The sequence below is a fragment of the Herpailurus yagouaroundi genome, unplaced genomic scaffold (genome assembly GCF_014898765.1).
Source record: "Herpailurus yagouaroundi ecotype Mexico unplaced genomic scaffold, PumYag 186, whole genome shotgun sequence".
Classification (NCBI taxonomy): domain Eukaryota; kingdom Metazoa; phylum Chordata; class Mammalia; order Carnivora; family Felidae; genus Herpailurus; species Herpailurus yagouaroundi.
In genome coordinates, this window is record NW_024412417.1 from 39,737,807 (window position 1) to 39,751,221 (window position 13,415).

Below are 13,415 nucleotides of genomic sequence, written 5' to 3' on the forward strand. Positions count from 1 at the left end.
CCCCGCGGGGCCCCGCCTCCCCCTCCCGCCGCCCCCCACCCCTGCGCGTCCTGCGGGCCCTGCGGGCCCGTCTGCGCTGCGGTCGCCCGCGCGGGGCTGCCCGCGCTCCCCGGGGCGTTGGGGCTTACCCCGGGGCGGGGCGCGGGGGCCAAGAGGGGAAGGGGAGGCGGGCCCGGGGTGCCGGGCGTGGGGCGGGGGGATTCGTCGGTCGGCCTGCGGCATCGGCAGCTTTACGTTTTCCTTTCGCCTCCCAGTCCTGCCGCTTGGCTTTGGAAGTAACATCCAAGTTGCCGGGTTGGCCGAGGCCCAGCGCGGCGCGAGCCCACCGACCCTGGGCGGCGCCCTGTTTGGTTTCTGGTTCATGGTGGCTAGTGCTGCCCTCACCTCCCTTGGCCCTTGGCCCTTGGCCCTTGGCCCTTGACCGCTCGGTGGAGCAGAGGGTTGAAGAGCGAGAACTCGTGGAATTGGCTTGGCTCCTAACGTGGGCTCCAGCAAGGCATTCCCTCTCTTGCCCGAGTCTCTGTTCATTCATTCAGTTACTAAACCCCAAGGGAGGGAGCTTCCGCTAAGAGGGGCCATGTTCTCCCACCGGGACACAGCAGATCCCTGCGCTCCAAGAGTGCATTCTAGAAAGGTGGAAGACTACCAGAAAACAAACACAGTGTGATTTCCAGCAGCGGCCAGTGCTATGAGGAAACAAATTAGCCTGCTGTTGTTAGAAGTGGGAAGCTTCCTTACATTGGCTGGTCCTGGAAGGCCTCATTGTGAGGTGACATTTTGAGGTGAGACCCAAGCGGCAATCAGGGGCAACTAAGGAAATGTCAGGAAGAGCCTTCCAGGCAGCAGAACCCCAAGTGCCTAGGTGTGGCTGGAGCGCAGTGAGTGCAGGGGAGAGCAGAGGGAGGTGAGGCCGCTGTTGGGCGGGGACTAGATCTTGTTAAGTCACTGGCAGAGGACAGTGAGGGTCCAGCACTTTGAACATAACCCCCCCCCCCCGCTCCCTCCCTCCCACAGGGCCACCGCTTTCATTCCTGCTGTCCCCTGGTACCTGGTGCCTCCTTGCCTTTCCCACTCTCTCCAGGCTCCCTGGCTGGCTTGGACAGGGTGGGGAGGGGAGGAGCGGAGAGCAAGGCCAAGTCAAGGAGCTATCCCTAGTGCATAAGAGAAGAGCCATCAGAAGGCCTGCAAAGGACTGCCAGCTCTGGATTGCCTGAGAGAGTTTGCCAAGGAGAAAAAGAGAGAGAAGGGGAGGAGCCAGGAGGAGAGGGGATGGGGGAGGGGACAGGTATGGAGAGAAAAGATGGGTAGGGGACAGGGAGGGGATGGGGAGGAGGTGGGGGAGGGTGGAGAGGGGAGGGGGTGAGCAGGGGGTGGGAGGGAGAGGGGTGGAGGTGGGGAAGGGGTGGGGAAAGGGGAGGGGAGGAGGTGAGCAGGGGAGAGGGGAGGGGAGAGGGAAGGGGTAGGCAGAAGAGAGGGGAGGGGTGGAGAGGGGTGGGGAGGGGAGAGGAAATGTGGGTGCGGGCATTAGCAAAGAAGGTAGAGGATCTGTATGAATGAATGCCAGAGGGGAGAACCTTAGAAATCCCGGAACCAATAAGGGTAGCTTTAAGAAAGGAGTTAAACTGTACACAGGCTGAAATCATTCAACAGTGTTGTATTGGCACAAACAAATAAACCGCTTAATGCCACTGAAGAGTTTGCCCAGAAAGTGACTCTCATATGGAAACCTAATGGAAAATAAGAGCCACAACCCGACTGAGAACGATCATCCGTGGGTCACTGGGCTGCGGGACGGACTTGGCGCACACCGCGTGGACTGGCTGATGGAAATGTGACCGCGCACAGTGGGACCCCCACACACGTTTAGGAAGAGACTGATGCTCAGCCAGGAGCCGGGGGCTGGTCAGGAACCAGTCAGTGGAAACTCTGGAAGGAGGAAAAGTGCAGAGAAAGGGAGGAGCCTAAGAGAGAGGCGCTCCAAAGGGAAGCTCAGCCACCCGTGCTCATCCCCGACCAACCAGTGCCTGCACCAGCTTGCCATCCCAGTGCAATCCCGATGCCTAGGGAACAGTTCTGTCTGCATGTGGGAGCACCTGCCTTCTCTAAAGTTGCCCTCAACCCCGTCCTGTTTTGTTACCTTTATCACTGCCCAAAAGGATCCTGTTTGCATTTTGTTGATTTGGTCACTATTATCTCACCAGGCGGGAGCGGGGCCTCAAGAGTCCTACCCTTGAAACCTAGAAGGACGTCTGGTGTGCTGCAGGCTCATGAACCAGTGATGAACACTGAATGCGGAAGGTAAAGCCCCAGAACAATGCCTGGCTCACAAGCGTTTGCTGTGTGTTTGTGTATGAGATTTTGGGTTTTGCCTTTTACTGATGTGAAAGTCTTTATTCTTAGAGTCTTAGTATTCACCATGACTTAAGGAACATGGTGACAAAAACATTGTGACAGAACTTAAAACACAAAGACTCTCCAGATAAGCACAAAAGGAGACTAGTCAAGGACCCCGTAGAAAGAAGACGTCGTTACGGTGCAATTAGTCGAAAGTTCAGATTTTCGGAATCACAATTTGGATCCTTGGGCCCGTGAAGACACTTCTATTTTGACGAGAGCCCCAGACTGTCAAATATTAATGTTTTAAGATCAAGTGCAGGGGCTGTATTCGTGCCTCCCATAAAGCATGAGGTCAAGTCAATATCAAATTCATAACCCTGATCCACTTAAATCCGGTGATAGGGAAACTGCCATGTAGTTTGGAAATTGATTTGCTCAATGGTTTTATAATCCAGTGCGGTGTTGTTCAGGTAGGAGGTTTGGAAATGTCACGAAAAACAGGATGCACTCGCAGTGTCGTCTGGGGGACTATGTAATCTCAACAGCCTCTAGCACGGATTCCAGCTAACCAAAATCAAATGACTATATTCCATTGAAAGGAATCTTCTTTGAGGCTTAAAGTCCCTGAGAGCCCCAGGTACCAACTGGGTGTGGCTACCAGGACAGAGCTCAGGAACACAGAATCCAGAAAGGCAGGCTGGGGGCCACGGTACAAACAAGGCATTCCACTGGCGGTTTTGCGTCCCAGTTCTGCATGACCTCAGTGTGTGACCTTGAAAACCGGACCGATTCCTAGTCTTCAGACTTGCCAACTGATACCCCTCCCCTATGCCTTTGATTTGGTTTTGTTTTCGCTTTTCCTGGCCTTCATCTTGTGCGTGAGGGCCAATGAACTCCTCTCCTGCAGACAGGGAGGCTTCTTGGGAATGTGTAAGGAGAGAGAGGTCAAAAGACCTTCTCCGAGCCTCGGTTCCTCTCCCTGCATGTCCTGCTTCCCAGGGCTGTCAGCCTCGAGTGACCAGATGGACAGAAACATGCTTACGGAGACATGACATTCCAGTGACTATTTCTGTAATCAAATGAGCAGGACGGAATCTCAGGTTCACGGGCACAAGCTAATGGGGGCCCTGCCTACCCTGTCACCTGGTTCCCTAAACACATGAAATGACTGTTTTAGAACATTTTTTTTTAAAGCTTATTTATTTTCAAAGGGGGAGGAGGGACAGAGAGGGAGGGAGAGAGAGAATCTTGAGCAAGCTCCGTACTGTCAGCACAGAGCCCCAAGCGGGGCCTGATCCCATGAACCGAGAGCATCACTTGAGCCCAAACCGAGAGTCAGATCCTTAACTGACTGAGCCACCCACGCGCCCCTGTTTTAGACCACGTTTAAATTTACTTCTATTATTTGTTGCACAAGAAATGCCTAGTCGTTGTAGGGAAAGTATGACATACCAACCAGCAAAAAGGCAGCAGGCATGCATGATTTGTCGTCTGGTTGCCCAGAAGTACCCTCTGTTAATATTCTGGGGGCGACCATTGCCAACACTACTGCACTTTGCCTGACCCGCAAACAGAGGGGACCAACGCTCAGCCTCCAGGATGGCACCTTCTCCGATGGTTCAGCCAGCCACCTGGTGGCAGATTGATTACATTGGACCTTCCAGTCGTGGTTGGGGGAAGATGTGTCTCTGGTAGAACAGACACATCTCCTGGATACAAAATCGTCTTTCCTGCCCATCATGCTTCTGCCGATTTCACCATCCGTGGGCTTAAGGATGCCTCACTATCATAGGATTCCATAGAACTGCTGCTAACCGAGTAACAGTGTCCCCAAAATGCTTGCTCTGCACCTGGTTATAAATCTACCTCTGGGAGGAGCCAGTGAGACAGGTCTTTGCATCTCCTAAGGAGACAGACACCCATTGCCTTTTCGGAGGAGACCAGGCAAACTCCCCAATTTTGGGTCTTGTCACAGTCCAGGCCAAAGGCTTCCCTCTGTGTATTCTTTACTCTTGAAAACTCAACCACAGCAAACCGTCAAAGGTGCTGTCCTCTTTCCGCACTCCATGGTTTTGCTTTGTTTTCCTTTTCCTGGATGTCATATCACTCTACATTAGGGCGCATGAACTCTCGGTCCCTTGCAGGGGAGGAAGCTTTCTGGGAATGAATCAGGAGAAAGGCAAAAGGCACCCAGAAGATGAGGGCAGCTTACGGTATGGAATTTAGACCCTGATTCGAATTCTAGCCCTGACTCTGTGACTTTGAGCTTCGTGGCCTTGGGCAAGTTGTTGGACTCCTACCCAGCCTGTCTCCTTATCTATAAAGTGGGATAATTTCCCAACCTCCCTACCTCGGACTCCATTTTGAGCTAGACCGAGAGCCCGTGATGTACCGGGCACATTTACTAAATTACTCGAAGGAGTCTGGACATAGGACTGTGGAAGGCAGCTCAAGCCAGGCGGGATGGCGAATGAATGAGCTCCAAGCCAAATGGCGCTCACCTTCACTCGAGATGGCAATAATTAAAGGACTTCGCTTAGATTGTTCTCAGTTGGAGAAAGAGTTTCTTTTCCCTGCCTTGTATTTGCAGGTCTTACATTCACCTTTACATTTATTTTGGGCGTTTCTTAATATCGTTTCTTTTCTTCTCCTTTTAAATATACAGGTATCCCCAGCTTTGCGAAAGTTTACGTTATGCCGCTTGACTTTTACGAAAGACCTACCTGTGTTTACTAACTGAAAGAAATCTTAAAAGGCTTTCTCTTTTACGAAATCGGCAACAGCAACCACAACAAAAAGGCAGAAAGTGACAGCTTTCGAGGTATGCTCTGCCCTGAGCCATTTCAGAGACAGCACTCCTCCCCAGCGGGGAAGGTAGTGCCACCCAGCTCCTTCACCGGGAACTGCATTCAGCATCACGCCTTCCAACTGCCGGGGCGCTGAACTGTATCTGGGAACATCTGTGGTTCATCTCCATTTATTTTGTGCAGCCATTAGCAAAATGTGTCCTAAGGTATCAGAAAAGCTGAAGAGAGGTTTTCTTCAGGGTCTGGAAACGCTATTAAAAAAAAAAAAATCTAGATTAATTGCTTCTTTGCTTTATGCCATTTGGGCTTAGGAAAGGTTTGGTAGGAAAGGTCTCCTTGCAGGTAGTGGGGGGAACCTGTATTGGGTTAAGATATTCACTTCATCCATTAATGAATTCATTCATTAATCCTTCCAGTGGGCATTTACTGATTTCCTGTTTCATGAATGGCTCTCTGTGGGTAACAGGAGGGAAAAGAAAAAGAAAATTGAGTATCTAATTCCATATTTAGTTGAGAAGATGAGATCAACAATGCAAATCAGTTTTACTCATTTCTGTATCATCATCACATCTTGATGACCTGACTCATGGTACATGTTTATCCATCATCATCGTTACTTACATTAATTGAGTGCTTACTGTGTGCCTGACACTGGGCTAAGCTTTATACGGATGATCTCATCTATCCTAGCAGCAAAGTTATGAGGTAGGAATCACGGTTATTGTTCTCTGTGTTAACCATGATGAAATGACACTTGGAGGGCTTAAGTACCCTGCTCAAGGTCACGTGGCTAAGAGCTGATGGCCCCAGGGTTGGGGCCAAGGTTATCTGGAGTCTGTGCTTTTAGCTACTGAGATGTACTGTCTGAGAATGCTGTTCCTGGCGGAAGGCTCAGCATATGCAAAGGCTGGAAGTCAAGACAATGCATGGAATTTCCAGGGCAAGATGTCTGGAAGTGTGAATGGAGCAGGGGCCCCGTGGGGCAGGCTTGCCTACATGCCAGGCTTATGAATTTGGGGACCTTGAGGTGCTTTAAGGATGGAGTGATGTGTCCCAGGTGGTTTCAGAAAGGGCTTTCTGATGATTCCGTAGAGGACAGATTGAGAGTGGGAGAAACGAATCCCATGAAAACAGCTGCGGGACTACTGTGGTGCCCAGCTGAGATGCTGAGGTCCGGAAGGAAAGTGCTGGCAGATCCCTGAGACGAGGGAAGGATGAGGGATTTAGGAAAGAGAGTCCGCATGAATTGGTATCTGGAAAAAAGCAGGGTCGTGGGTCACTCGGCATTTTAGAGGTGGAAACAAATTCACCCAGTGTCCCAGCCTCTCTGTGCTCTGACTGTGGGTTCCCTAAGCTGAGCATCTAGCCTCTGGCTCCAGTAATTGGCTCCCTGGGCAGTCTGCTCCTTTCTCTCTACCAAATTAAGCTCCTTCTCTCCGGGTCTTGATTGTTAAAACACCCTGTTTGCCCATGCCATTTACATATTCCGATTACCCACTGCCATTTCCCTGCTAATGAGCCCATGTACCTGCTTTCAAGAGCGTCTGGCCGGGAGCCTGCTTGCACAGGAGGGCTGGATACTGTGGGCAAAGACTCTATTCACAGTGTCTTCAGACAAGGAGTGTCAGGGCCATTTTCTCACCTCCTTCCAGTCCTGATGGACCAGACCTTTGTGCCTCATCACCCGCCCCCACAGACATCACGATGCTCCGTTTACCTTAGCGACAAGAAGAAAAGCTCCATGCCAACTGGAGACGCGCTCCGTGTTCTTACCGCAATCATCAAAGGCCCATTGTACCCTTAGCCAATCGCATGCACAGAGCCTATTAAGTCCAAGGTCTTCCTAATTTCCATCACTGAATTCTTTGCAGAGGGGAAGCTGATGCCTGGGTGCTAAGTAACTGGGCAGAGGATTATGGGTAGCTGCACAATGATGCTGAATAGGGAAAGCCTATTTTGAGATAGCCTGCTTTGGGCAAGAATCATGGCTCTGAAAAATGCTTGGTGTTTGACCCTGGACAGTTTAAATAACCAAGTCTCAGCCTCACCTGTAAAATAGGAATAATAATTACCTCGAAGGGATGTTTCCAGAGTAGGGGAGTTCACATTTATAAACCTTTGGCACTTAGAGGCACTTAATACATACTAACTGACATACTGTGAATACGAACATGTTCATTATAATAATAATAATTAATATGATATCCAAATTAGGAGAGAAGTTTGGGGTGTCAAGTCCGGTGCTGTTCCGTCTTTGGTGACTCATTTTATATCACAGCCCAGCCCACGTAATCCGATCGACGTAGAAACAACCGAAACAGTGCTATCCTGATGCGATGATACCCTGTGATATTTGCTATTCCGCATTTTATGAAACACTGATGTCACAGCCTGTATGGCCTTGCCAGCACTGCCGCCACAAAACGCCACAGGCTGGGGGACTTAAGCAGCACAAAATTATGTTCTCACCACCCTGGACGTTGGAAGTCCAGCACCAAGTGCCAGGCAGGGCTGGTTTCTTCCGTGGCCGCTCTCCTTGGCTTACGTCTCGCCCGGCTTCACGTGGTTCTGTCCTGTGTGTGTACACCCTGGCGTCTATTCGTCCAACTCTCCTCTTCAGGGACACCAGTCAGATTGGATGAGGGTCACCCTAGCCGCCTCCGTTAACCTATGCACCTGTTTAAAAGCCCTGTCTCCAAAGACAGTCACGTCTTGAAGCACTGGAGGTTAGAGAGTCAACCAACGAACTTGGTGGGCAGGGCGGGGGCGGGGGAGACAACACAATTCGGCGGTAACATGAACCCACTCCAAGGACTTCACATTCCACTAAGGGATCGTGACCCCGGCCTATAAAATGTTAATCAGTTCCCATCTGTAGCCGCATTCTTTGGTCTCTGCTTGAAGATCTCCAGCCAGTTGCCTTCCCAGGAATCCCACGGCTGTGTAACCGGCACCCCAACCACCTGCCGAGCGCCTGCTCTGTGGCGGGCCCCGTGCCAAGCACCTTTCCTTTTCCACCTCATTCAGTTCCCACCACCGTCCAATGATGTAGTTTCCGCACAAATGCACCTTTAAGAATGTCTGTGCGTTGGGGCGCCTGGGGCAGCTCAGTGGGTTAAGCGTCGACTCCGGCTCAGGTCATGATCTCGCGGTCCGTGAGTTCGAGCCCCGCGTCGGGCTCTGTGCTGACAGCTCGGGGCCTGGAGCCTGTTTCGGATCCTGTGTCTCCCTCTCTCTCTGCCCCTCCCCACTCACGCTCTGTCTCTCTCTCTCTCTCTCTCTCTCTCTCTCAAAAATAAACATTTAAAAAAATTTTAATGAAAAAAAGAGAATGTATGCGGGTTGTCCGAATATTAACTGTAGAGATATATGTGGAATCTATGCAAATCAAAGAGCAGTGATTGAGCAAAAACTCAGACCTAGATTTTTCTTTAATGCCCAGAAGGTGGTGTCCCTATTATTGGAAAGGTCTTCATGACGAGACAAAATTTTCCTCAGGGAATGTGAAACTCACAAAAGACGCTATCATTCCGGTGTTTCAGAGGAAGGCAGTGATAACACAGGGTTAAACGTCGGAGGATCTAGGTTTCAGTCCTGACACTGGCACACTGGCTAAGCGGCCTCGGGGAAGGCATGTCGGATCTCTCAGACTCAGTTTCCCCTTCAGGAAAATGGAGATGTCATTCTGTATCCGCCCCAGGCACGGTTCTGCAAACTTAAGAGCTCTATTTTCCTCACCTGGCGGTGGTGAGGTTTGAAACTCACTCTAACCCAGAAGGCTTAATGTTGCATTACAGGTAGATTTGGGGGCTACGTTATTCTTGCCATCTGACCTGTCATTAATCTCTTTGAACCTGATTTTCCATTTCTATTATCTCTGTATGACATACATATTAAGTATTATGGCCATAATAATAACTTCCTCAGGAGGTCACAGAAAGATGAGCTCATGTAATATCTGCACAACATCACGTTAGGTAGAATTTCATCGTTTTGACTTTTCCTTTGATGCTACAAATAGATGAAGGCAAAGACGCAAAGAACATCTCAGCCTTCTTCCTCAAAGGCAGAGCAGCCTAGTGTATTGACTTAAGGCTCCCTTTGAAGTGGGTGCTCGTTTGTAAATTTTCTGAAACCGCCTCACGCGGACTTCATGGGTGGAAGTTCCAGCCAGGGTTTGACTCGGCAGGTGGCATAAAGCCGTGGGGCTTCTGTGAAGTGTAGTGCACAGCACCTGACACCAGGGGGAGCAATTCCTAAATGGTAGCAGCCAGCGAGACCTGGACCAGGTGAGGAGGAAGAAGAAGAAAAATGGAATTAAGAGGAGGAGGAGACTTTGGGCCCCCACCTCTGGGGAAACCGTGCTCCCCCAGCCTGTTCCCCATCTCCTCAGCTTCATCGAGGCCGCACTTGGACGCAGCCCTGCTCTAGGAAGAAGTTCCAGGTTCTGTGATTCTGTGATTCCCACCCTGGTCTCAGGCTTCCCCGTGGGTGACACCCCAACTTCATCTTTGGTTGTTGGCCATGAGGTGTTTTTTCTGCTAGTTATTTCTGACAAACTTAAAATAGAGCAACACATTAAAGTAATTTATGAAGGGTCACCCGAGTGACTCAGTCAGTCCAACGTCCGACCCTTGATTTGGGCTCAGGTCATGATCTCATGATTTGTGGGTTCGAGCCCTGCGTCGGGCTCTGCGCTGACAGTTTGAGCCCGCTTGGGATTCTCTCTCTCTCTCTCTCTCTCTCTCTCTTTCTCTCTCTTTCGCTGCCGCACCCCTGCTCATGCTCTCTTTGCCTCAAAATAAATAAATGAACTTAAAAAAATGAATTCATTAAATATTATATACCATGTATCCATTGCAAGTGCCTTATTACAACTGTTGCCTTCTTCTAACTTCAAATATTTCTCAAAGTTCTTCCAGGAAAACCCCCTCTCGTGGCCATGAGTATCTTGGCATTCTGCATCCGCCCCGGGCACGGTTCTGCAGACTTAAGAGCTAGATGTCCCCCTACTTAAGAAACGTGTTCCTAGGGGCGCCTGGGTGGCACAGTCGGTTGAGCGTCCGACTTCAGCCAGGTCACGATCTCGTGGTCCGGGAGTTCGAGCCCCGCGTCGGGCTCTGGGCTGACGGCTCGGAGCCTGGAGCCTGCTTCCGATTCTGTGTCTCCCTCTCTCTCTGCCCCTCCCCCGTTCATGCTCTGTCTCTCTCTGTCCCAAAAATAAATAAACGTTCAAAAAAAAAAGAAAATAAAAAAAAGAAGATTATGTCACGAAAGCAAGCATCAGAGCGGGCTCATTTCCAAACTTAACCTTCGGCTGGCCAACCCTACTTTCTTTCACTTCTGGAAAGGGGGTGGGGGGCAGTGGTCACAACTGATCTCTACACTTAAAACCCGCTTGCTCCCGTATGTTTACACAGTGCCTCTGTGTCCACGTGGGTTTTGCAAGTCTTCGCACAACTCGACATGCTTACCACTGCTCAGCAAATATCCATCCCCCACAGCCATGGGAGCACCATACTTCCCACTAATGTTGGGCTGGTTCCTGTCACCTGCTTTGGCTAGTGGAATACGGGCGGAAGTAACAATGTACCATTTCCCAGGTGAGGCCTTAAGAAGCATCACGTGGTTGTGCTTCTTTGGGAGCCCAGGCCCCCACTCTGACAAGAACGTGCTCCAGACAGCCGCTGCCCCCTCCGGCCTGGGCCCCCAGAATGAGACGGAGGGGAGCAGAGCCCTCCCACTGCCTCTGCCTCCTGACCTGTGATGGATGAATAAATGCTTAGGATTGAAAGCTATTGAAATTTCTGTGGTTTTCTATATCAGGAAACTTAGAAATCAGCAAAAGAGATTCTTTAGAGCCCTTTTGGTAGAGCACTGAAAGCCCCCTGGGGATCTTCTGACCTATAGATATCTGCACCTTTGGCTGACGATCTACGGAGGATGCTACTTTACCACTCCTTAGGGACAAAAGTTAACTCAGAGAAAACTGATAGCAATGCAAATGGGTTTTGTGCTGGAGAGACACAATGGATTTGTGCGCTATAGAAAAGATAACCCCAAACCTTATGTTTTATGGTCTTTTGAATGGTAACCTGCTGTGCATCTTTTAGAGAATTCATTGCAGCGTTCCTGACTGTCTGTATATCCCTCTGTTCTTGAAAATCTCCTCTGAGCTGGTCTCAACATCAGTCACTCTCATTACTTAATGAGTTGTGTGAAAAAAAAATCTTTGACATATATTCATCGTATGTGCATGAGAGTTAGGTCCATAACATTACAATGAACCTCAGCAGTTGTTACAAAGCATTAGCTGACTGACACTCCAGGGTTCTAATACAGTTTCGGTCATCAATTCATTGAGCAACTTGGAGAAGCTAAGCAGCCTATCCAAGCCTCAGTATCTTCATCTGTAAAGTGAGGGTTTGGGACAGATAGTTTTTTTTATTCAGGCCAAAAGCTGGTCCTCCCAAGGTCTTGGGGGTGGGTAAGGGAAGGAGAATGCCATAAATCCATTTTACAGTCAGAGATGCTGAGAGTCAGAGAGGTTTAAGTATGACCTCAAGGTCCCAGGACACCTCTGGCCTCCCATGGAGTCCACCATCTGTTAGACCACACCAAAGGAACCAACAGCTGCACAGATAAAAAGCTTTCATGAGCCGATGTTAAACTCTTGCTTAGAGAAAAGAACAGTGTGTAAAGTCTTGCAGACCGAACCTGAATCTTGGCTTCAAGATTCACACACCCTATTTGGCAGCTGCTTAACTGCGGGCCAAGTGCTAAGCATCGCTGAGCCTCAGTTTTCCAATATGTGGCGTGGGGATACAAATGTGTCCCCTATACTGTGGCTATAAAATGACAAAAGAGACGTATGGGGCCCAATGTAGTGCCCGGCACATAGGAGCAGCTCTACAAAATGCCAGCTTGCCTTCTGCGCCTTCCAGCAGGGCCAGGAGAATACTGCCTTGGAGCCAAAGCAGCCCAAGGTTCAGCTCCTGGCTCTGCCACTTTCCTGCTGTGACCTTAGGCGGGTTCAATCGTCCTGTGCCTTCATTCTTCTGTGTATGAGGTAGATATGCTGGTGACCCTGCTTGGTGCTACCCTGAAGACCACAGGTGTTCTGAGCACAGAGGGCTGCAACCCAGGTGCTAGAAGCATTGTTCTTTGTCGCGAGCTGACGACAAAAACACACAGACAGAGTGAAGGTCAAGGACAGCACCAACAAAGATCTTTGTATGGGATTTTGAACAGAACCTGCCTTGGAAGCAAAATCAACATCACCAGGGATTCAGGCCCGGGACTATAGATTTGGAGGGGGGAGGGGGGTCCTATAATCAGCTGAAAGGAACAGAACTATGCCAAAGAGCTCCTGCTCAATCAAGAAATTGTGTGAACCCTAATTCCAAAAAATGTTAATGGGAAGGATTACGTATTTATACGCCGTTCTGAAAGATTTATGCCCGTCTTAATGGCTGGAGATGTCCTTCAAATTTTCCATCTGCCTTGGACTAGGCCTAATGTGATAACAAACAGGAAATCGACTGGGCTAAAGGACATGCAGTTTTGTTTTGAACCATAAACTACATAAGGCTGCTGACATTGCATATTAATTAGCTGATCCTTTCCTTTCCAAATTAAGGCTCAGTTTTGTATTACTTGCGCGGGCATACAACTTGGCCCTGTGGCTTTGGATGCAAGGAGGTCTCATTCACTAAATATTTTGGGAGCACGTAAGAGTTTCCAGGATCTTCTAGGTTTGGCAAGGAACGAGGTAAGACCTAACCTAAACCGTGGAACATCTCTCACCATCTAGGAAGATGATGGAAAAGGATAAGACAAGAGAAAAAAAGTGACTGCAGCCAATCGTGCCAGAAACATCTAGGCTTTTCCAGAGCTTCGCTGTGGTTTTGATCTCGCCGTCCCTGGGAATCGTGTGAGACTCACATTTTCCTCTTTGCTTTGGCCGGAAGAAGGCTGAGGACCGATTCTTCCTGGTCCTCTATTTCTGTGCCTACGTTTAAAAACTCATTCATTCGTTTCGTAAATATTTACTGAGCAACTCCTCTAGGCCGTGTCCTCTGTTAGGTGCCAAGAAACGCTGTAAACAGAAGAGGCAACGATTGTGCACTCAGAAAGCTTCCCTTCGGGCATGGAGACTAACGATAGACATGACAAACGGGTGATTGTGAGCACGAGATCTTACTTCACGTTCCAGTTAGCTACTGCCGTGGAGCCAACCTCCCCACTCCCACTGGTGCCAAGCCACAGCCC

The 13,415-nt window shown here is 49.8% G+C and overlaps 2 long non-coding RNA genes across 2 annotated transcripts; one reads left to right on the forward strand and one right to left on the reverse strand.

The window, feature by feature from the left end:
• Window positions 1-1,523: 1,523 nt before the first annotated feature.
• On the forward strand, window positions 1,524-5,114 carry LOC121042996 (uncharacterized). The gene is made up of 3 exons (XR_005796619.1): window positions 1,524-2,298; window positions 4,455-4,550; window positions 5,003-5,114. It is a non-coding gene; the product is annotated as an uncharacterized LOC121042996 (long non-coding RNA).
• A 184-nt stretch (window positions 5,115-5,298) lies between these two features.
• On the reverse strand, window positions 5,299-6,803 carry LOC121042997 (uncharacterized). Its single transcript, XR_005796620.1, has 3 exons — window positions 6,673-6,803; window positions 6,166-6,397; window positions 5,299-5,395 (listed from the first exon to the last, which is right to left on the reverse strand). It is a non-coding gene; the product is annotated as an uncharacterized LOC121042997 (long non-coding RNA).
• Between the last annotated feature and the right edge of the window lie 6,612 nt (window positions 6,804-13,415).